The 20,183-nt window shown below is 42.9% G+C and overlaps 1 protein-coding gene across 5 annotated transcripts in view; it reads left to right on the top strand.

Annotated features, from left to right (window-relative positions):
- Nucleotides 1-20,183, top strand: part of CA10 (carbonic anhydrase 10) — a 316,228-nt gene that overhangs the window by 24,592 nt on the left and 271,453 nt on the right. The window contains exon 1 of one of the 5 annotated variants that reach the window (XM_030534702.1): nt 7,678-7,696. The exons of 2 other annotated variants lie outside the window; for them this stretch is intronic. The gene's annotated coding sequence lies outside the window, so the exon portion shown is untranslated. Of the gene's footprint in view, nt 1-7,677; nt 7,697-9,445; nt 9,479-11,071; nt 11,091-20,183 lie in introns of those variants that run through there. 2 more of the 5 variants (XM_030534701.1, XM_030534703.1) reach the window with 2 other exon arrangements.

Below are 20,183 nucleotides of genomic sequence, written 5' to 3'. Positions count from 1 at the left end.
ATTTACCAGGATGAAGTCAGGAGGGAAGAGTCAAGATCAGAGTCAGGCTGGGGCTGGAGACTAGAGTTTGGAAAGCAAGGCCAGGTCTGGAGCCATGGCAAGCCAGAAGTCTGTGTGGTTGCCTGGTGCACCCTCTAGGGTTAAACAATAAACATGAGCCAGTCAAAGGGCTATCATGCTGTCTGTCTGACCCCTTTGGGTGGTACTTCCTGCGGCATCTACCCTTCATAGTGCTTCTTGGAGGTGGCTCTGCATAGCCTCCAGGTGGTGATGTAGGGACAGGCTGCACCAGGCTCCACAGCCATTAGTGTTTCACATATTCATACAGCCACACTGCTGATTTTTCTGAATGGAGCAAGTTTAATTGAATTAAAGGCAATTAAACAGGAGAAACTCTTCTGTTATGAATTGCTGAGTATCTTGATCAGGTTAGCATGTCTCCCACAGATCAAAGTTGCCTTTTGTGTTTTAAAATATTGGTAGAAGGGAGGATGAGGAATATTGTTTACCAGCAGTTACTAAGGAAATTCCATCCCCAGTATTGAATATAATTTTCTTCTTCTATAGGAAAGTGCAAAAGTGGCAGAAATTATTTCCTTTTTTTCTAAAATACTTTTAACTACAAATGGAGTTGGTAAGCAAATCACAGTGTGTTTTTTATCTAAAGATGTTAGGCTAGTTTTTAAACAGTAATTTAATTCAACAAGGTGTTTACAGAATGTGAGCATTGTAAAATCTTGAACTATCTATAATAGTGAATCCTCTTTAGCTAGAACTCTAAAATTGCTGTTTGATTGCTTATTTTCTATTTGCTTTAGACTAGGCAGCAAATTCTATAGAAAGGTAATCCTTGAGGACTGAGGCTCCCAAATTCAGAGGCAGATTCATGAAGTGTTTGGTTTTTTTTCTCCCTGTTCTTGGTGGGGACAGGTTTTCAGAGACATAGGACTGGTCTACGCTGGGGGGTAGGACTGATCTAAGATATGCAACTTCTGCTACTAGAATAGCGTAGCTGAAGTCGACGTATCTTAGATGGACTTAGAATCACTTACTTTGTGTTCTTGCAGTGCAGGATCGATGGCCGCCGCTCTTCCGTCAACTTTGCTTCCGTGTCTCGCCAAGCTGGAGTTCAGCAGTCAACAGGAGAGCCATCGGGGATCGATTTATCGTGTCTACACTACACGTGATAAATTGATCCCCGATAGATTGATAGCTATCCGGCGGGTAGTGTAGACGTACCCATACATTCCATAGAAGTTAATCCAGTTTAGGGAAGCATGTTTGACTGTTAAGTAACACTCGGAAGTGAGCTACCAACTAACAAATGACTTGCTGTTCCAAGTCCCGTATTCCTGTAAAATGCGCACATTTAAGAATTAACGGACTGGTTTTGGAAGGCTGCTGAAAGTTTTGCAGAGAGCCAAACACCACTGCTCTGTGCCTATATATATTTCCACATAATACAGAGAAATGTGCACAGGGCTCAGCAGTATGATCAGACCTACACCATGCACTCACTTTTGTGAGCAAGGGTTGAATATTACAGGAGTTGGACAGGAGACCGGTGCATAACTGCAATCCAGATGAATACAAACAATAAATGAGTTCAGAATCTGCCCTATACTTGTGCAAAGTTGCAGTAACTCCATTAAGTTACTACAGATTTACACCGGAACAAATGAGATCTATATGTACTCTCCTGTGCATGGTAACAGTTTTTAAAATTTCTGTTATTCCTAGCTCCAACCAGAGGTCTGATCTTGTTCCCATTAAAGTCACTGGGAGTTCTGCCATTGACTTCTATGGGAGCAGAATTTCATCGCAGGCTGCGTGAGTGTGTTTGAGCTTCACCTAGCAAAATGTGAAAGCCAGAGTGTGTGGGAACCCCTTCCACTCCCCAAAAGTCATGAAGTGTGTGTTTCGAATGAAGGAGAAAAGGGTGGGAAAATGAGAGGAAAATAGTGAGTGGTGGTGAGGATGTGATAAAGAATGTGGCATTTGGAATGAATTAAGAGGGAGGGATGAATCAATGAAGGGGTTAATATAATGAGGGAATGGAACTGGGTGTGACTGCAGAACTGGGTTTTAAATATGGACAGTTGGAAAAGGAACATTAGTGATAATCCCACTTCACTAATTCCTTTGGATTCAGTTGTGTTCCTATTGGGCTGGTCTACACTACCGCGGTAAATCGATCTAACTTACGCAACTTCAGTTACATGAATAACGTAACTGAAGTTGACGTAGTTAGATCCATTTACCGCAGTGGCTACACTGCGCTGTGTCAAGGGGAGAGCATCTCCTGTAGATTTCCCTTACCTGTCTCGAGGAGGTAGAGTACACCAATCGATGGGAGCAGTGCCGATCTACCGGTAAGTGTAAACGTGCTCATCAGTGTCAACAGGAATTTGCAATCAATAGGAGGAAGTCTTGAGATCCTTGTATGAACTACTGAAGAGTCAGGGCTGTTAGAGCAGGGGTGGGCAAACTTTTTGGCCTGAGGGTCACATCTGGGAATAGAAATTGTATGGCGGGCCATGAATGCTCACAAAATTGGGATTGGGGTGTAGGAGGGGCTGAGGGCTCTGGTCAAGGGTGCGGGCTCTGGGGTGGGGCTGGGGATGAGGAGTTTGGGGTGTAGGAGGGTGCTCTGGACTGGGACTGAGGGGTTCAGAGGGCAGGAGGGGGATCAGGGCCTGGGCAGGGATGCAGGTTCCGGCTGGGAGTGCGGGCTCTGAGGTGGGGCAGAGATGAGAGGTTTGGGGTGCCGGAGGGTGCTCCGGACTGGGACTGAGGGGCTCGGAGGGGGATCAGGGTGGAGCAGGGGTGCAGGTTCCAGCTGGGAGTGCGGGCTCTGGGGTGGGGCTGGGGCTAAGAGGTTTAGGGTGCAGGAGGATGCTCCATGCTTGGATCAAGAGGTTTGGAAAGCGGGAGGGGCATCCGGGCTGGGGCAGGGGGTTGGGGCATGGGGAGAGGCTATGGGGTGCAGACGTTGAGTGGTGCTTACCTCAAGCAGTTCTCGGAAACAGTATGTCTGTTCTATGGCTCCTACGCAGAGGTGCGGCCAGGCAGCTCTGCACGCTTCCCCATCCGGAGGCACTGCCCTTGCAGCTCCCATTGGAACATGTAGGTGCTGGAGTGGGGCCGAGCCATGTGGTGTGGCTCCCGCCCCAGCACTCTGCTCCCCAGAGGGAGCTCGCAGGCCAGGCTGTAGTTTGCCCTCCCCTGTCTTAGAGAGTATTATAGACTGGCCGGTCAGAATCTTAGCCTGCAAATCTCAGGTTGGCTGCAGAGGTCTTTAACTGAAGGACAAAGTTTTTTAATAACTAAAGTGGTCCGAAGTTCTTCACTACATAATTGTTCACCTTTGGGGGAGGTCATTGTTTACTTGGATGATTGAATTTGGGTTTGCACAGTGCCTTCCTGCCAAAAAGTCAATCTGCTTTTCCATTGTATGGTTTTGTTCGTCCTGAAGGTCTCCAGCTGTGGAATAAAATCCATTTATAGCAGGGAGTTGGTGGAGTTGGAAGCTTTCCAACCACAACCTTCCCAGATTAAACGGATGCTGAAGCATAACAAGTGTTTTTACGCAGTCTACTCCCCCTTGTGCTTTACCTAACAAAGCTGTTCCTGAAGGAGGGGAACAACTAGCTGTATTTTTCATGACCCTCAAAAAGTCATTGTGTTTGTTATTTATAAGATGGTGGAATTTCTACATCATTTTGAACTTGGAAGCTCACTTGTCTGTGTTTGGTCAATCTTTGAATGATTTTTGTTGACACTTTTGATAGTCGCAATGACCACTTTTGTAGTGCTGAGCAGAGTTCTTATGAGAGGGATGGTGCAAGTCACTGGTGCTGTTATTAAGGACATGGGCTTTCAATGATAAGAATTCATTACAGGGGTACTCAGAAGATGAATCCGTTATTGGGTAAGTGCCTCAGAATATACCAGACAGCCTGACAGATCTAAGAAACCTGCGATGTTGAGGTTACACCTTTCTAGCAGTGTTATGCTGTGTGTTTATTATAATAACTGGTTAACAGTGATTTGGAAAATGGTGTGTGTCTGTCAAAATAGAACTTACTTTCCCTCCTCCTCCATCTATTTCTTCTGCTCTCAATTCTTTTGTATGTAATTTCTAAAGAATTAATTTATTTGAGGTAATACTGTGTTACTTGCACTGTTCATCTTTTGTTGACGGTATTTTTCTTTGAACACTTCGAGGCAGGACCTGTTTTTTTTTTTATGTAATTTGTAGACATGTAGGGTGGCATTGTAGTAGCTTAAACACTTGATTTCTGATTCAGGGAAGAAGCTCAATACTGTAGCGATGGGGCCTATCGAGAGAGCAAGCAACCCGTGTTCTACCATCAACAAACATATCAGGTGTATTCTTTTATTTAGTAACATAATGCGGTAGCTTACACAGAGACATCTTTTATTTAGGTCTGCAGTCACATACTCTGAATTGTGTAGGATGCAGTCCTTCTTAATATTAATAAGAAGATTGATTTAACACCTTCAAAAATGTTTACTCCAGAGTTAATATTTTTAAGGTATGGTGGGTTCAAAAACACTAAAGTGACTTTGGAGCGTAAGTTCCATTTTCAAACATAAATTGGGCATTGAAAGTCAAAGCATTTTATGCCTGATGAGGGGGAAAAATGAACATAATACAAAAGAAAAGCTATCTAGAACAGATACACAGCAAAATAAGCAAATCTGGCAGACCAATAAGCACTAAGCCACCTGCAAAAGACTTTCCAGTTGATACTAGTAGAGTGACCTATAGCAACTGTGAAAAAACGGGATGGAGTGAGGGGTAATAGGTGCCTATATAAGAAAAAGTCCCAAAAAATGAGACTGTCCCTGTAAAAACAGGACATCTGGTCACCCTAGATACTGGGAGGGAAGAGGAAGGAGAAGATAACAGATGTACAATACATCCCTGTCTCTACCCCACCTCCAAAAAAGGGAGCAAAGTGTGTGTGGGAGTCTAACATGTCATCCAAAATAGATGGCTGGAGCTAGCAGCATTTCTAAAGGCAGTGAAAGGTTCACTGAACCAAAGGGGAGAGAGCAAATTTGCTGTGGTGAACTGCAACTGACATGCCTATCAAGTAATTACTGGCTGGATGATGAAGGTATGTATTATATACTAATATTTGACTTTGAATTATATCCATATATTGGCTGCTACTGCACTTCACAGGTGATGGGAATAACAAACTCCCTCGTTCCAGACTGATGGAGCAAACAAACAACTACATTTTGCAGATATTGTAGTTTCTGGATCTGTTTCAAAGAGAGACCAATTAGAAGCATACGAAAGTAGCCTAGCATGGATCTTTGGGATGGACTGTGTGACCCTAGGTGTTCATACAGCACCTGGCAGTACAGAATTGTGATCCTAATTAGGGCTCGTGGGTGCTACCATAATGTAAATATGATGACATGACAAAGCCATGAGGTTACATCCTCAGCTGGTGTAAATCAGCATAGCTTTATTGACTTCAGTAGAGCAAGATTGATTTACACTAGCTGACGATCTGGCCTCATGAGCTGCAACTTCCTCAGTGATAGGCCCGTGGCCCTGATTCTTCTCTACATTTAATCACTGAGGTTACAATAGTGTGAGTGAGTCAGGCCCTATGTCTTGCTTCTCTCTCCAGGCACACCTCTTTCACACCAATGTGGCTGCGGGGACTATGTATATATGTACTAAAAATTAATAGTAGTGAAAGATTGGAGTCAGCATTTGAGAGGACAGCAGACTTTCTGGATAAGCTTGAAATATAACAGGCCCAAAAGACTATGTCATAATAAAGTAAAATGCTTTGGCTGGATTCTGTTATGAGTTACACTAGTTATAAATCCAGAGTAACTCCATTTATTTTGGAGTAATTGGGACCAGAATTTGGTCCTTGAAATCATTCTGCCCATTGCATTCCCTTTTCCTTCAAGTTGCCTCTTGGAATGTTTTTATGTTGTAGACGTGGCTGCTAGTACCACCTATTATTAAGTTTGCTTAATGGGCATGTCCCAGTGCAAGACTCCATTCTCAGTTGAGTATGAGCTTCACTTATTTGGGATGAAATCTTCCATGCTGTGCATGTGCATCAGGCTGAAATTTACTGGAAAATTTCAATCAAAACAGTTCAGTTGTTTCTGAAAACAAGGCTCAGGAAAAATGTGTTGTACTCATGGTAAAAAATATTGGTGATCTTGTATTTGAACAGCCCTTGTACCCCCATACTTTGGAGCAGGAACTTAAAATTTGGCAGAGGTGAGGGAGTGGCCTGTGTGTCAGAATGTACCTCTTTTGCCATCCCCGAGAAAAGTCTTCCCAAATAATGACTGAGTTATGAGGCTTTGAATAATTGTAATTCACCCATGCTCACCAGAGATGACTTAGACTTTAGCAATCAGATGTCCCAAAGATTTTGTCCCCACTGGGCGGCTTCATCCTGGGGCTGAGCTGGACTTTGCCTACAATTGCAACTCTGACCTACTTTGACCATGTTGGATCTGAGTTTGGGCACATGAACTGAGAGCATAATTTTTTAAAAAAATTGTTTTCCTTTTACAAGATTCAAGACTTAAGTGGGTGCTTTTGCACTATTTTTTTTAGTTATTTATTGGAATAACTAGATGCAGTGCACATAGTAAATAAGACAACAAACAAATATACCTTAAATGTTTATTTTGGGAGAGGTGCCAAAAAAGTCATATCTTCTACATGACTATGGTGAAAGTTTTTTTTTTAAAGAATATTTTGACCCTGTATCAAAGAGAGACTGTGTGTACCCACCCCACCAGATTTCTGAGTCTTTGCACTGTTAGATATTTATCTACACAGAGTACTTTTTTTCCTTGCAGCACACTGTTTCCAATGTTATTTATGCACCTGATTCTGCGCAGGAGTAACTTTGCAGACATGAGTGCTGTCTGTGAGTTGCATGGGACTACTTGCAATGGTACTCCTTGGTGAGTTGCTTGGAAGGATTGACCTCTACATCTAAATGCACATGCCTCTACTGATTGAGATAAATTGGTAGTTTTCAGGCTGGAGCAGATTCATTAGCATATATATATGGTCTAGACACTAGCGAGGGACCAAGTACAATCTATTTATAGATGCTGGAAGAATCAGGGCCTATTTTTGTTTATAAAGTATGAGCCTGATCCTCCTCTCAGAAGGTGTAAATCAGGAGTAACTTTGCTTAAGTTAATGAAGTTACATTGTTGTATATAAAAGCAAAATTAGGCCCTATATTATTTAAAATGAATACAGACCTTTGCCAGTGATTTCAAGTCAATAAAGAGGCTGTAACAGACCCAGGCCAGTGCGGTGCAGGAGTCTGGTAGAGGGCAAATATACTGGTCACTGGGTGAGTAGTTTTCTGTTCCCTGAGTGACCAGAGAAGGGCCTGCACTAGAGTAGTCAGGAACCTGCAAGAACCAATGAAGACAGACAGGCTGATTAGATCACCTGCAGCCAATCAAGGCAGGCTAATCAGGGCATCTGAGTTTAAAAAGGAGCTCACTCCAGTCAGGCGAGGGGAAGCCAGAGGAGAGGAAGTGCGTGTGAGGAGCTGGGAGCAAGAGGCACAAGGAGCTGAGACTGAGAGGGTGTGCTGCTGGAGGACTACGGAGTACAAGCGTTATCAGACACCAGGAGGAAGGTCCTGTGGTGAGGATAAAGAAGGTGTTTGGAGGAGGCCTTGGGGAAGTAGCCCAGGGAGTTGTAGCTGTCATGCAGCTGTTACAGGAGGCACTATAGACAGCTGCAGTCCACAGGGCCCTGGGCTAGAACCCAGAGTAGAGGGCGGGCCCGGGTTCCCCCCAAACCTCCCAACTCCTGATCAGATACAGGAGGAGTTGATCCAGACTGTGGGGGGAGTTCACTGAGGTGAGCAAAGCTGCCAATAAGCGCAGGACCCACCAAGGTAGAGGAGGAACTTTGTCACAAGGCAGAGAGATTTGTATTTATTTGTTCAGCTTGATGTATATGTAGTTAACATGTACCTAATCTGTACAGTAGAACCACCCTCCTTAGGAATTTGTGATGTTAAAGTGCAATTCCTCTTCACAGTACTCATCAAAAATGTATTTTATAGATAAGCTAAGCTGAATGACTATGGGAGAGAACATTAAGATGGACTTGTCAGATATTTGTCATCTTGTTGTAGCCTAGACAGGAAACTGGTAATGATAAAGTATATAATATACTCCTACATTGTGTGTGTGTGTGTGTGTGTGTGTGTGTGTGTGTGTGTGTGTGTGTGTGTGTGTGTCTGTGTGAGAGAGAGAGGGAGAAAACATACATTTCTAATTTACTACAGGATGTGTAGAACAGATGGCATTTAAAAAGTCAGTATGTGCTAATAGTGATCAGTATTTGGTGACTAATGACATATTTTGATGGTAGTAAATTAGAGATAGGGTCTACTGAGACTCTGTTTCAGCAGGTTCTTGAATAATTGTTGGTGTGCACTTGTGGCTAAATTCTGCTCTGTTGAAGTCAATTTGAATTTCTCCATTAACTTCAGTGGGCGCGGGACCAAGCCTTTGAAAAGCAGGTGCTTTTTATATCTGTAGAACGGGTTCTCACACTGGGGGTCGGGACCCCTCACGGGGTTGTAAGGTAATTACATGGGTGGGTCACAAGCTGTCTGCCTCCACCCCAAACCCCGCTTTGCCTGCAGCATTTAAAATGGCGTTAAATATATTAAAAAAGTGTTTTTAAATTTAAAACGGGGTGTCGCATTCAAAGGCTTGCTATGTGAAAGGGGTCACCAGTGCAAAGATTTGAGAATCACCGCTATAGAACAAGCACATCTTTGCATCACTAGCAGTCTTCCTGTCCTCTCTGGTGTAGGATATATGACGATAATCATAGGAATGTCTGTTGTGATGTATGAAGGAGTGTTATAAGAAATTATAAATCAGCTTGCCGCAAAGGACACAAAGTTGTGTAGATGCTGCAGTGAAAAGAGCTGGTGTTCTAATCCATTTTAGCAGTGTTTGCAGGTTTTATTTTAAATGCTGCTGAAACGCAATAAATGGGAGTGGGGAACCCAACACCAAAACAGCATTTTATGTTTTATAGTAGCTTTTATATAAGGAGCTCAGAGTGTTTTACAGTAATTTACTGTATAGAAGAAAAGAGAGAGCTTCTTTACTCACACAGCTCCCATCACGCGTGAGGAGTGCTTGCTTGTCTATAAAGAACCCTGCCAAATCCAATTGGTAGTATTTTGCTCTCACTTTGCACAGATATAATAAATGACTATGCAATTTGCAAGGCAATGGGTGTCTTACAGGATCCAGGTCTAAATTTCACATCATTCTTATTGGTGACTGGGTGTGGTTCTATGTATAAAATTCAGTGAGCTCCAGTGGATAGAGCAGAAGACTGGAAGGATACCAGGGTTCTGTTCTTGCCCCTGCCGCTGGTTCTTTGTGTCTGTGGGTGAGCTGTACTCAAGGGAATTTTCAGAGGGCCCCCATCTGGGTGGTCTGCAGATGATTTGGGAACCTGGTTTTGGGCACTTGGACAACAGAGTTTCCAAACCAAATGTCAGTGATGCTTGTGGAAATTCCATTCCCTGTATTGAGTGTCCAAATTTTCTGGATGTTTCCCGTTCAGAGTGCCATACACTGTGACTTTCACAAGCTCACTGTGCTGTGCTGTGCTGTGCTGTGCATCCCAGCTACCTTCCCTGTTTTAGGTACGAGTGCTTCCCCTCACTCCCCAAGGTAATTGAAAAATCTGTGTCAATCCTCTTCTGTGACACCTGTAGCCTGCTTACAGAAAAAGATGGAAGGGTAGTGGGGGGGACAGCTTTTCATAGTCTCTTTTCTCAGATCCTCTCTGGTCACATAAAGTAGAGACTATAGGCTTTGGAGGTGAGTCCAGTAAATGCTGAAGGAGTAGGGTAGAGGGGCAGTTGTAGGACATGAGGATCTTGTTACGGTTCTTGACACCACAGTTGTGAATACCAGCTATACATCCTGTACAACCATCATGTTTATGGAATAGCTGTTTCCTGTTTCTATAGTCTGTATTGTCTATCCTTGTTGCCATCAGCAATGCCCAGTAGAAATGGACAGTTAAACAGGGCATTTGTTTGTGCACTAATGGGTGTGGGGTATGCTTGTCAAATGGGTATCTAATGGGGTCTGTAATCCAGAGTTGCATAGCATTTAGGAATTCCTACACAGCAGCCATGAACTGATGCTGCCAGTGGTCTCCCCAATGGTTCTTAGAAAAGACTTAATGTTAAGGATGCTGAATATAATGATGACCGTGGTTGGGAAGGAGAGAACAAAGCTGCTCTGAGTTGGCCCAGATTTGAGGAGCTTTTTGTTTTTTAACCTCAGACATTTAAAAAGGGGGTGGGCAGGGTTGGGAATTACATTCAGAGGATTTAAGCATGTGAGTTGTCTGTCTTACTGGCAGTTGTTTATATAGCATAGTTTTACTACATTTCAGTTATGTTTGGGTAGTAATTTTGTTGAATGGCCAACTTGAGAGGGCTTTAGAGTGCATGGGTAGAGATGCTGTTTGTTGGCATTTGTATAAATCTAAATACATAGGCAATAAGTTACTTTTGATGGACAGCTTTTTCTGTATGGGGTCACATTCAGCAGTGCACACAATAGCTGGTACTAGGGCAGTCTTAAGATCTGTCTGTCATGGGCTGAACCTATGGAAAGAACTAGTCTCTTACTTGGCAGCCAAAGTTGTTTTCCCATGGAGTGTGCAGTAGGTGGGGCTTTCAGAGCTCCTGATGTTGTGTGGAGATAATTTCTGCTTGAAGTCACTCTGGCTGCAGGGTGTAAGTACAGTGTGTCGTTGATAAGTACTGTAATTTATTTGGCTTTGGGAGGGAAGTGCTTTAACAGAATTTCAAATTTCCCTCAGTGTGCCTGGCTTCTTGACTGGCAGCATCAAAAATAGCCAAAAGAGATAAGAAAACAGGCATAAATTCAAGAGGATGTTTGACTTGACGTGCTCTGCTGCCATCCCTATAGCAAAGAGGAGGAATATTTTATTTGCAGGCAGGGAGGTCTAGAGGCAGGTAAGAATAAATACCGGGGAGCAGCAATGTCTAAGGTCAGCCTCCTCTGTAATGGAACATGGTAACAAGGCTTCTGCCATGGCATAGAAGCAATCAGTAATAAAAGCTGGAGGTGAAGCACAGCAAGCTGTCACCTTCAATAACAAGTGCAAAATGCCCTGTCCTATTTATAATCCATGTCCGGTTTTCAAAGGGGATTGAAAAGTGCCACAGGTCTTTGCGATAGGTATTAGCTAGCTGTTAAGAGCAAATCTGGAACGTGGAAATATATAACACACATTTAAATTCTGCAATTGCAGTTTCCACGCTGGTGTCAGTTGTACCTTCGCTAATGGCAATTCTTTTCTTCCCTTCATCTTCCCACGACAGCTGCAGCCTCCAGTGTGAGCGCAATCTGTCTGTCCAAAACTTCAGTGAATTCGGATATAGATGAAGCACTGGGACCACATACATAAAAGGAAGGAAAATCTTTGCAGGGGCATATTTCTTCATCTGGCTCCCTGGAGCCCACCCCCAAAAAAGTATTGAAGGAGCACAAAATAATAAAATATACTTGTTCTTTCTTTTTTTTTTTTTTTAAAGAAAAGAATTTATCTGTGTCCAGAAGCTCATCTCTCAAAGAAGGAGAGCTCTGAACAATAGGGGAAGAATATCCAGGTTAAGGTTTTTCCACGTGGAAACTTTGAACCAAATATTAAGAAAACGATTAAGATCCTAGAACAGCAAATTGGAACAGTCAGAGCTAATGCAGCAAATGAGAAATACTCTCCAGCTTGTTTAAAAAAAAAAAAAAGAGCGAAAGAGATTGAAAAGGAGCCTGTCATTGCCTTGAATAATGGCTGCAGACAGGGCTGTGTGAGAGAAGAATGGGCACACCTTTGCAAACGCTGCAGGGAAACAGGCAAGCCAAGAAATATAGTAAGGTTCAGAAGAATAAGCTGCTCTCTATGTAGTCTCTCAAGGTAGTCAGAACTGTGCCAGCTTTAGCCAAGGATACTGTTGACCCATCGGTAGGGGATGATTGTTAATTTTGGGGAGGCATGGAAAATGCCCCTCAAATAACAGAATAGCTGCAGAGCACCAGAATAACATTGCCATCTCAGATAGGGGAAAGGGTATCCATTGTTCAAGCTCAGTGGATAAACACAACTATGGACAGATGGATGATAGAAGTAATCTCTGAGGGATATTCAACAGAACTGTGGAGAGGAGGGGGGAGTGTGTTATCCCTTTGCCAACTTCACAGGAACCATGAAAGCAGAGGACTTGCTACTTCCAGTCTTTGAGACAATGAGATAAACCAAGAGCTCTCCCAGATCAGGAAAACTTTTAGGGAGTGCTCTCCCTTTAAAAAAACAAAACAAAAAAACAGAACAGCGTTATTTTCTCTTATGGTATCTATATGGCCCTCATCACAATAGCTATACATTAATGAATTTTATCCTCAATACACCTGTGAGATAGATAAATATTATCTCCATTTTACAGATGGGGAACTGAGGAACAGCATAAACTGGGCAAGTCATTTAATTTAACACAGGAAGTCTGTGTCTGACTAGGGAATTTGAATCCAAGTCTCTTGAGTTGCAGTTGAGCTCCCTATCCATTAGACCATCCTTTCCTTTTAGAACTAAGAGCTGTTTGGCTGGCTTAGACTCATTTAGAAGAGCATCTTTTACATCAGCATCTCTTCAACTGAAATCCGTCCTACAGCTGCTAATGTGACTGACCTGGAGGCAAAAGAAATTTTACACCAGATCAGATGTTGCATGTTTTTTCATCTGTTAAGTAGGCAAATAGTTCTGTCTAGATCAGCCACCATTTTCCCTCTTTCTGCTGCTCTTCTCTTCCCTGGCAGTCTGCTTTCCTGAGTGTCATCCTTCTTCATTAGCTTTAGATCTGTCTTTTCTGAAGAGAGATGGGCCATTGTCCCTTCCAAATTCCTCCCGCCAACTCCACTGTGTTTTACGGTCATTTATAGCGAAATGCATTGTTTAGTACTTGGGACTTGATCTGGCATTATTCAAATCAGTGGAAGTTGTTCTATCAACTAGAATGGGAACAATCAAGCCCTTGATGGGAATATTTGGCTTGATTCTCCACTGCCCTGTTCTTTTTCTCCCCACTTACAGATAACATATGTTGATGAAAAGCGTGTGCATACTGCTACTGAAGCAGAATGTGTTCATGTTTTTCAGGTGGCCTGTGTAAGTTTTATGGTGTCCTTAACTATTTGCTTCCTATTGCTTGGACTTAATGAAGTGACTTGTGAGTACATTGTTACTGCTTTCCAACACTACCTCATTTGTGAGTCCCAGGGCCAGAATCTTTGCTGGTTCCAGCTTCTGCTCAGGGCTGTCTAGGAGTTATTTACTCTGGAGGGTTGCTCTAACCTGCCTCCAGGAGCACTGTTTGCCAGTTGGAGATAGTCAGAGCACAATGAACTCTGTTCACTCTTCTTCCCCACCGCCAATAATATACCTCTGCTCTCCTCAATTCTTGAAATGATTGAAGCAAAGGAAACCAATGTGATTTTGATAGTGCTAAATTGGCCACATGGACCTTCAGTTTTAGTCATAGAGGAATTGTTAGCCAGGCCACCAGTCACATAGTTCCATGGTCCAATTAGTGCACCTAAATCCCGTAGTGCTGAAACCCAATGGGCCTCATTCTCATTTATGTTGAGGGCCCTTTATACCACACTGGCAGAAGGGGGTCTTCAATTGAGTAACTGTAATTTATTTCCACTTTAAGGCCCCTTCACACTGCCAGAATGGTGTAAAGGGCCCTTAGTGTTAAAGAGAATCCAGGACCAACATCTTGGCTTTTGAAAGGTCATCACAACATGAGAAATGTAATTTTGTCTCACTTGAGTGCTATTCTTAGTATTAAAGGCGTTTCTAGTAACAGCAGTGCTGGTTTTCTAGATAGGCTCTTTTAAAGGACCATATGGTTGATACCCTTGCTCTCACATAGTAGTACTTCACTCCACAAACACTCCAATTAAACCAGATTTTTCCAGTGTATTGAAGTCACGTCCATCTGTCATTTCAACAAGGGAGTGATTAACACTAAGAAACTACAATAAGAGGACAAAGAGCTATTGCAGCTATGTTGATGACATTCTCTTCACAAATTTTGATGGTTCCAATTTTCTGTCTCTACACCAGCTCCTGAACTAATTCCGTGTCTTGGCTTCTTCTTTGAAATTAGGTTCCTTTATGAAGCTAGCAAAGCTGGTATTACTTGGTCAGAATAATGGTGGTTTTTGTTTTGGCGATCTTAAAAAAAGCCAGGACATAAGCTTTAAGTGCTGGAGGATTTAGGAAGTCTGTTGGACCGTGAGATGATTTGGATTGGTGCCATGAGTGTCAGATGTAGTATGTCTAAAAACCCAGGCCTATCTAACTAATTCAGTAGGATCAAACTTATTTTTCCACCTCTGTGCTCTTACCTTTTGAGGGATTTCGTTGTTATATGGTTTTGTTGGCATATAGATTACTTTTCCTATTCTGAGACAGTGCATCTTTTTGCATTAGTTACAGTTAGTAAAACATAGACAGTAATTACCGTCTTCTCTTTATAGTTGTCAGTATTTCATCAGGTATGCTGCCATTATTACTATTTAAGTGTTTCTGGTAACATTACTTAAATATCATTTTTACAGTGCTAGGTAGGTCTTTTCTGTAGAGTCAGAGCATAGTAGTTCTTAAGAATGCTTGCTTCTGAGTAGAACCCTGCAAATCTGCAGATATCTGCTTTATATCCAAAGAGTATGTTTGTGGGCCATAGATGGATGCGCACCCAAATTTTATATCTAGAGCCTTGCAAATCTGCATCCGTGGACCACGTCTGAAGATCGTGGATCAGATGCGGATACAATTTGTATGGCCGCGCGGGGCTCTACTTATGAGCTAAGCTGGTCCACAAATATTTGTGGGGATGGGTGGACATGCTATTGACTTCTGCCATGGGTTTTGAGGGCACTTAGTACCTTGCATGAGGCATTCAGCTGTTCATGGGATTGAGCGCCTAATTTTGATGCCATAATATTGAGATTAACCCTGAGACTTGTTTTTTTTCTGGAGTTTTCCCAAGTAGTGATAGATACGTGGATCCTATGTATAAGATTATAGGACAGCTGAAGAAACCATCGACATTCACTGTGGCTGAAGAGATTGGAAAAAGAAAGAAAATGCATGTCAGTGACACATGATGGGACACACTTCTGCTTGTATGGAAGGCTGCAATAGGCCGTTGATAATTAACTTCCCGTTGAAAAAGATGTTCTCTGTCAAGGAAAGAACTAAAGCAGAGCGGAACTCTGACAAGACGTCAATAGCTCATGTGCCTTCTCAGGCAGGAACTTAAAATGGTTTCCTTGTAAAGGAAGTCCTATAAATTAGCATTAATAATTTATTGAACTATGAAGTCTCAAGGATATTGAGGCCATTTCTTTGAAGTGCTGAGTGCTCCCAGCCCTTATTGAAATGAATGGGAGTTGAGGGCGCTCAGCACCCTGTAAGGTCAGGCGTGTTGTGAAGTTGATACCAAAACATGCCTAGCTTTCTTTTCTAGCATCATGTTACAAAGCTTTTCAGACAGTAAATCTAGGCACGATTGAATAAATTCTCATTAGCTAGGCATTACCCCTCCTTACACAACACAGGGTGGGCTATTGTAGTGATGCATGCAAACACTGCCACTACAGATAGGATGGGTAAATTTGTTGAAGCAGCAAAGAATCCTGTGGCACCTTATAGACTCACAGACGTTTTGGAGCATGAGCTTTCGTGGGTGAATACCCACTTCCTCAGATGAAAGCTCATGCTCCAAAACGTCTGTTAGTCTATAAGGTGCCACAGGATTATTTGCTGCTTTTACAGATCCAGACTAACACGGCTACCCCTCTGAAACTTGTTGAAGTGAATCTTAGAGCCCGAATCTACAGAGTCGGGCTCATGGGGATCATGCTATGGTGCTAAAAATAGCTGAATAGACATTCAGGCTTGGGCTGAAGTTCAGGTTCTGAAGCCTTGGTTAAAGTACTTGGCTAAATTTTTTAAAATGTCTGCAAGTGACATTTACACAAACTTTTGTATCATCACCATGTTACCCAAATACTATTATTTGGAGTGGATAGAACTGCTATTCTCTGTGTTGTTACATGTATTTGTCAGCCTTGTTAAAAGGAAAGTGGCTTTATGGCAATGTTTGATGTTTTATAGATGGACTTATGAACAGTATGCAAGATTTCTTGTTAAATTGGGTGCAGTAACATAAAATGGTGCGCCCCGCCGTGCAAACCGTCCTTTACTTCAGTAGTGTGCTTCAGCACTCAGAGAATTGGTTCCAAAGCATTTTTAGCTTTCTCCAGCTAAAAGCTCGATTGAAGAATTTTGGCGTTATTCATTAATAATAGTTCCGACACAGAATTTACGTTGATGTGGCACATATCTTTTAAGCATGAGTAAAAGTGCTTATTACCAGTTGTGACCAACTAGACCAAACAAATGCATGTGTGCAGTTTCTAGTAGTAATAAGCTAGCACTGTACAGTTCTATAGAACTTTCCATCGAAGGATCTGACTTTATTAACATTAATGAGCATGATTGTCATTTACACTCAGGCTCATTTAACACACACAGGCAGTGTAAAGCAACCTGAAATCAGGCGCAGTTGTAATTGACACTCATTTTAAAGGCCCCTTGTATTCTGCCTGGATGGTGTAAAGGGACATGAGTGTAAATAAGAATAAAGCTCCAGTGACTGTAGCCTTGCAGCACTTGTGTAAAATAAAGTATGATTATGGCCGTATCAGGTGGTTATGGGCAAATATAATTTCATAAATTATAACAGATTCACAGCTTTGGTTGAACATCTGCCACAAGAGCATAGGGAGCAATTCCACTTCATCATCTCAGGGGACCAACTGGTGGCCAGAACTGCTCTTCAAGCATCCTTAGATGCTGCAGACACTACTGCCCGGTCCATTTGCCTGGCAGTGGTTCCGTGCAGGGCATCACAGCTACATCTTTTGGGGTTTTGGAGAGAAGTACAGTACACCATGGAGGACCTCCCCTTCAACAGTCATATACTGTTCTCGGAAACCATGGGATGAGTCTTTGCACACTCTAAAGGACTCTAGGGCTACTTTATGGTCTCTGGGCATATCTAAACCTACAAATGAAAAAAGGTTTAGTAGGTCACAGACTGACCAGATATAACACCCTTCTCAGTTTTCCAGGTTCCATAGATCCACTGAACCTTCCCAGAAAGAGACATGGATTTCAGAGAAAGAGTTGTCTAACCATCCTCCATGATCACCCAGTCACCTTCAAAGCAACAGTTGATAGGCTGGTCCAGAGTTTGAATTCTATCACACCTCTGGATTTACAGCTGTTTCCATTAGCTCTCCTCTCCGTCTTGGGAAACCGCTTTGCCTATTTCCAGCATTCTTGAAGATGGATTGCTACAGACATGTGGGTCATAGAGGTGATGACATTGGGCTATGCCATCCATTTTATGTCACTCCCTTTCCCCATCCATCTTCAGGGATCTCTCTTGGGCTTTTATTGAGACAATAAGTGAACTCTCCTTCAGTTAGAAGCTTCAGAACCAGTTGCTGCTCCTCACAAGGGCAAGGGATTTTACTCAAAGTATTTCCTTGTCTCAAAGAAAGATGGAGGGTGGAGACTGATCTAAGACTTCTAAGCAAGTTTGTAAAGTCTCAGAAGTTCAGGATGCTAACTCTGGCAGCTCTAATTCCTTCACTACAGAAAGGAGATGGATTTTTCAGCCCTGGACCTACAAAATGCCTATTTCCATATAGTAAAACGCCCATTGCACAGGAAATACCCACGCTTCACTATAGGTCAGGATCATTTCCATTACCCGGGGCTTCCCTTAGCCTTTCATTGACCCCAGAGGCATTCTCAAAAGGTCTGGCAGTAGTGGCTGCTTACATCAGACAAGAAATGATCCTAGTCTTCCTGTACCAGAATGACTGGCTCCTCTAGGGCTGTTCCTATGAAGCAGTGCTCTCTTTTACCTAGACAGCCCTTGCTCTGTTCTGGGAGTTGGGTCTGCAGCAGCTGAATGTAAAAAACTCAACCCACATGAAGATACAGTTTATAGGGCCATATCTGGACTTGCTGGAAGCTAGAGCCTACCTTCTCTTAGAGATTTGTAACATTGTCAGGTCTGGTATGGACGATTCAAGGAAGCCCTTGAACCACAATAAAGAATTCTCTTCAGTTCCTGGGACACATGGCAGCTTGCACCTTTGTGACAGATCATGCGAGGCTGTCTCTCCACAGCTTCCAGAGTTGGCTCAGAATGACTTATTCTTCCCTCAAATGCACCTTGGACAGACTGGAAACAGTTCCTCTATATGTGAGAGACTCGTGGAAGGATCGACTTAGTGTTCCTTTCTGTCACACAGCCACATCAGTGACTTTAACTACAGCTGCATCACTCTTGGAATGGAGAGCCCATCTCAGTACCCTCACGGCCAATGGACAGCTCAAGAAACCACTGTTTGTCATCTGACACAGAATGCAGGTTGTGTACTTCATTCCAGCCTAGTAGTTCTCCACCTCAGGGCATGGTTCCTTGATGGTTCACAGGTTTAGAAACCTCCTGCTCCACAGAAGTACAAATGGTGTTACTTAATAGTAAGGGATCAACCCGCACGACTTACCTGCAGAAATTCTTCCTTTGGTGGTGGTAGTCACTGCCTCCTGCTTGATTTAGTGCCACTTTCAGTCATTCTGGATTATCTGTTGGACCTAAATAAATCAGGGTTATCAGTTAGTTCAAGTAAAGTCCATTTGGCTGCAGTAGCAGCCTTTTATATTCCGGTAGAAGGATTCTCCGTATTTGCTCACTTGTTATCCTTTAGGCTTATTAAAGGTTTGGGGAATCTCTATCCACAGATTAGAAACCCTACTCGAACCTGGGACATAACCTGATACTTAGTTACCTTTATGAGAGCTCCACTCAAATGAAACAGGGAACAGGTTCCCATTGGTTTATCTATGAATACAGCCTTTTTAGTAGCTATCACATTGGCCCAGAGGGTCAGGGAGATGGGAGCCTTGAAGACAGATTCCCCCACTTTATGGTGTTCTTTAAAGAGAGTGGCTCTTTACATCCACACCCTAAATTCTTACCTAAGGTTCTTTTGATGTTCCACCTCAATCAATCTCATCATCTACCAGTGTTTTTCCCCAAACCACATAGTTCTCTACAGGAGTCCTGTTTACATACTCTGTATATTAGAAGGGTGTTGGCCTTCTACTTAAATAGGGCCAAGCTATTTAAGAAGTCATCTAGGCTCTTCATTTCCTTCATGGATAGATCCATAGGATCCTCGATCTCTACTCAGAGACTATAGAGATGAATAACTGGATGTATTATCAGTTGTTATAATGCTGTGGGCATTCATTTCCCCCCCTTCCCAAAGGGTGATAGTACATTCAACCAGATCACAGGCTACATATATGGTGTTACAGAAGAATGTGCCAGCATTTGAAATGTATAGGGCTGCTACATGGGTTTCAGATGTTCTGCCCCGATCCAAGCTGTCAGATCTGATGCAGTACTTTGTATTCAGTTCTGGACTCTCTTTTAAAGCTCCCTCCTCCATCTGGGGTACTGCTTGGAAGTCACCTGAAGTGAAACACCACAGGGATCTACTTGAAGAGGAAGAGGTTACTCACTTTCTGTGGTAGCTGCAATTCTTTGAGATGCGTCCCCTTATGGGTGGTCCACTACCAACCCTCCTTCCCCTCTGCTTTGGACTGTTCCTTAGGGGATGTTTGGGTGGAGAAGGAATTGACGGTGGGTTGCCCATGCAACATACCTTTTTACTCCAAAATGAGATGCATCTGCAGTTGTCTGATAAAATGAAAGGCACAGCTATGTCATATCTCTTCTGTATAAATATCCTCCTTCTGCACTGCTGCTTTGAAAGGGGTCTGGCAGGATACCAACACAGCTTTTTACGTTCAGAGACCACTGATGTCAACACAGAGAGAGAGGGAGCTTTGTGGCAAATGGAGATCATTGCAAGATCCTGTCACCCTTAAA

This window comes from Gopherus evgoodei, chromosome 15, assembly GCF_007399415.2.
Source record: "Gopherus evgoodei ecotype Sinaloan lineage chromosome 15, rGopEvg1_v1.p, whole genome shotgun sequence".
NCBI lineage: Eukaryota > Metazoa > Chordata > Testudines > Testudinidae > Gopherus > Gopherus evgoodei.
Note: the sequence above shows the minus strand (reverse complement) of the source record. Positions and strands in the feature narration are given on the sequence as shown.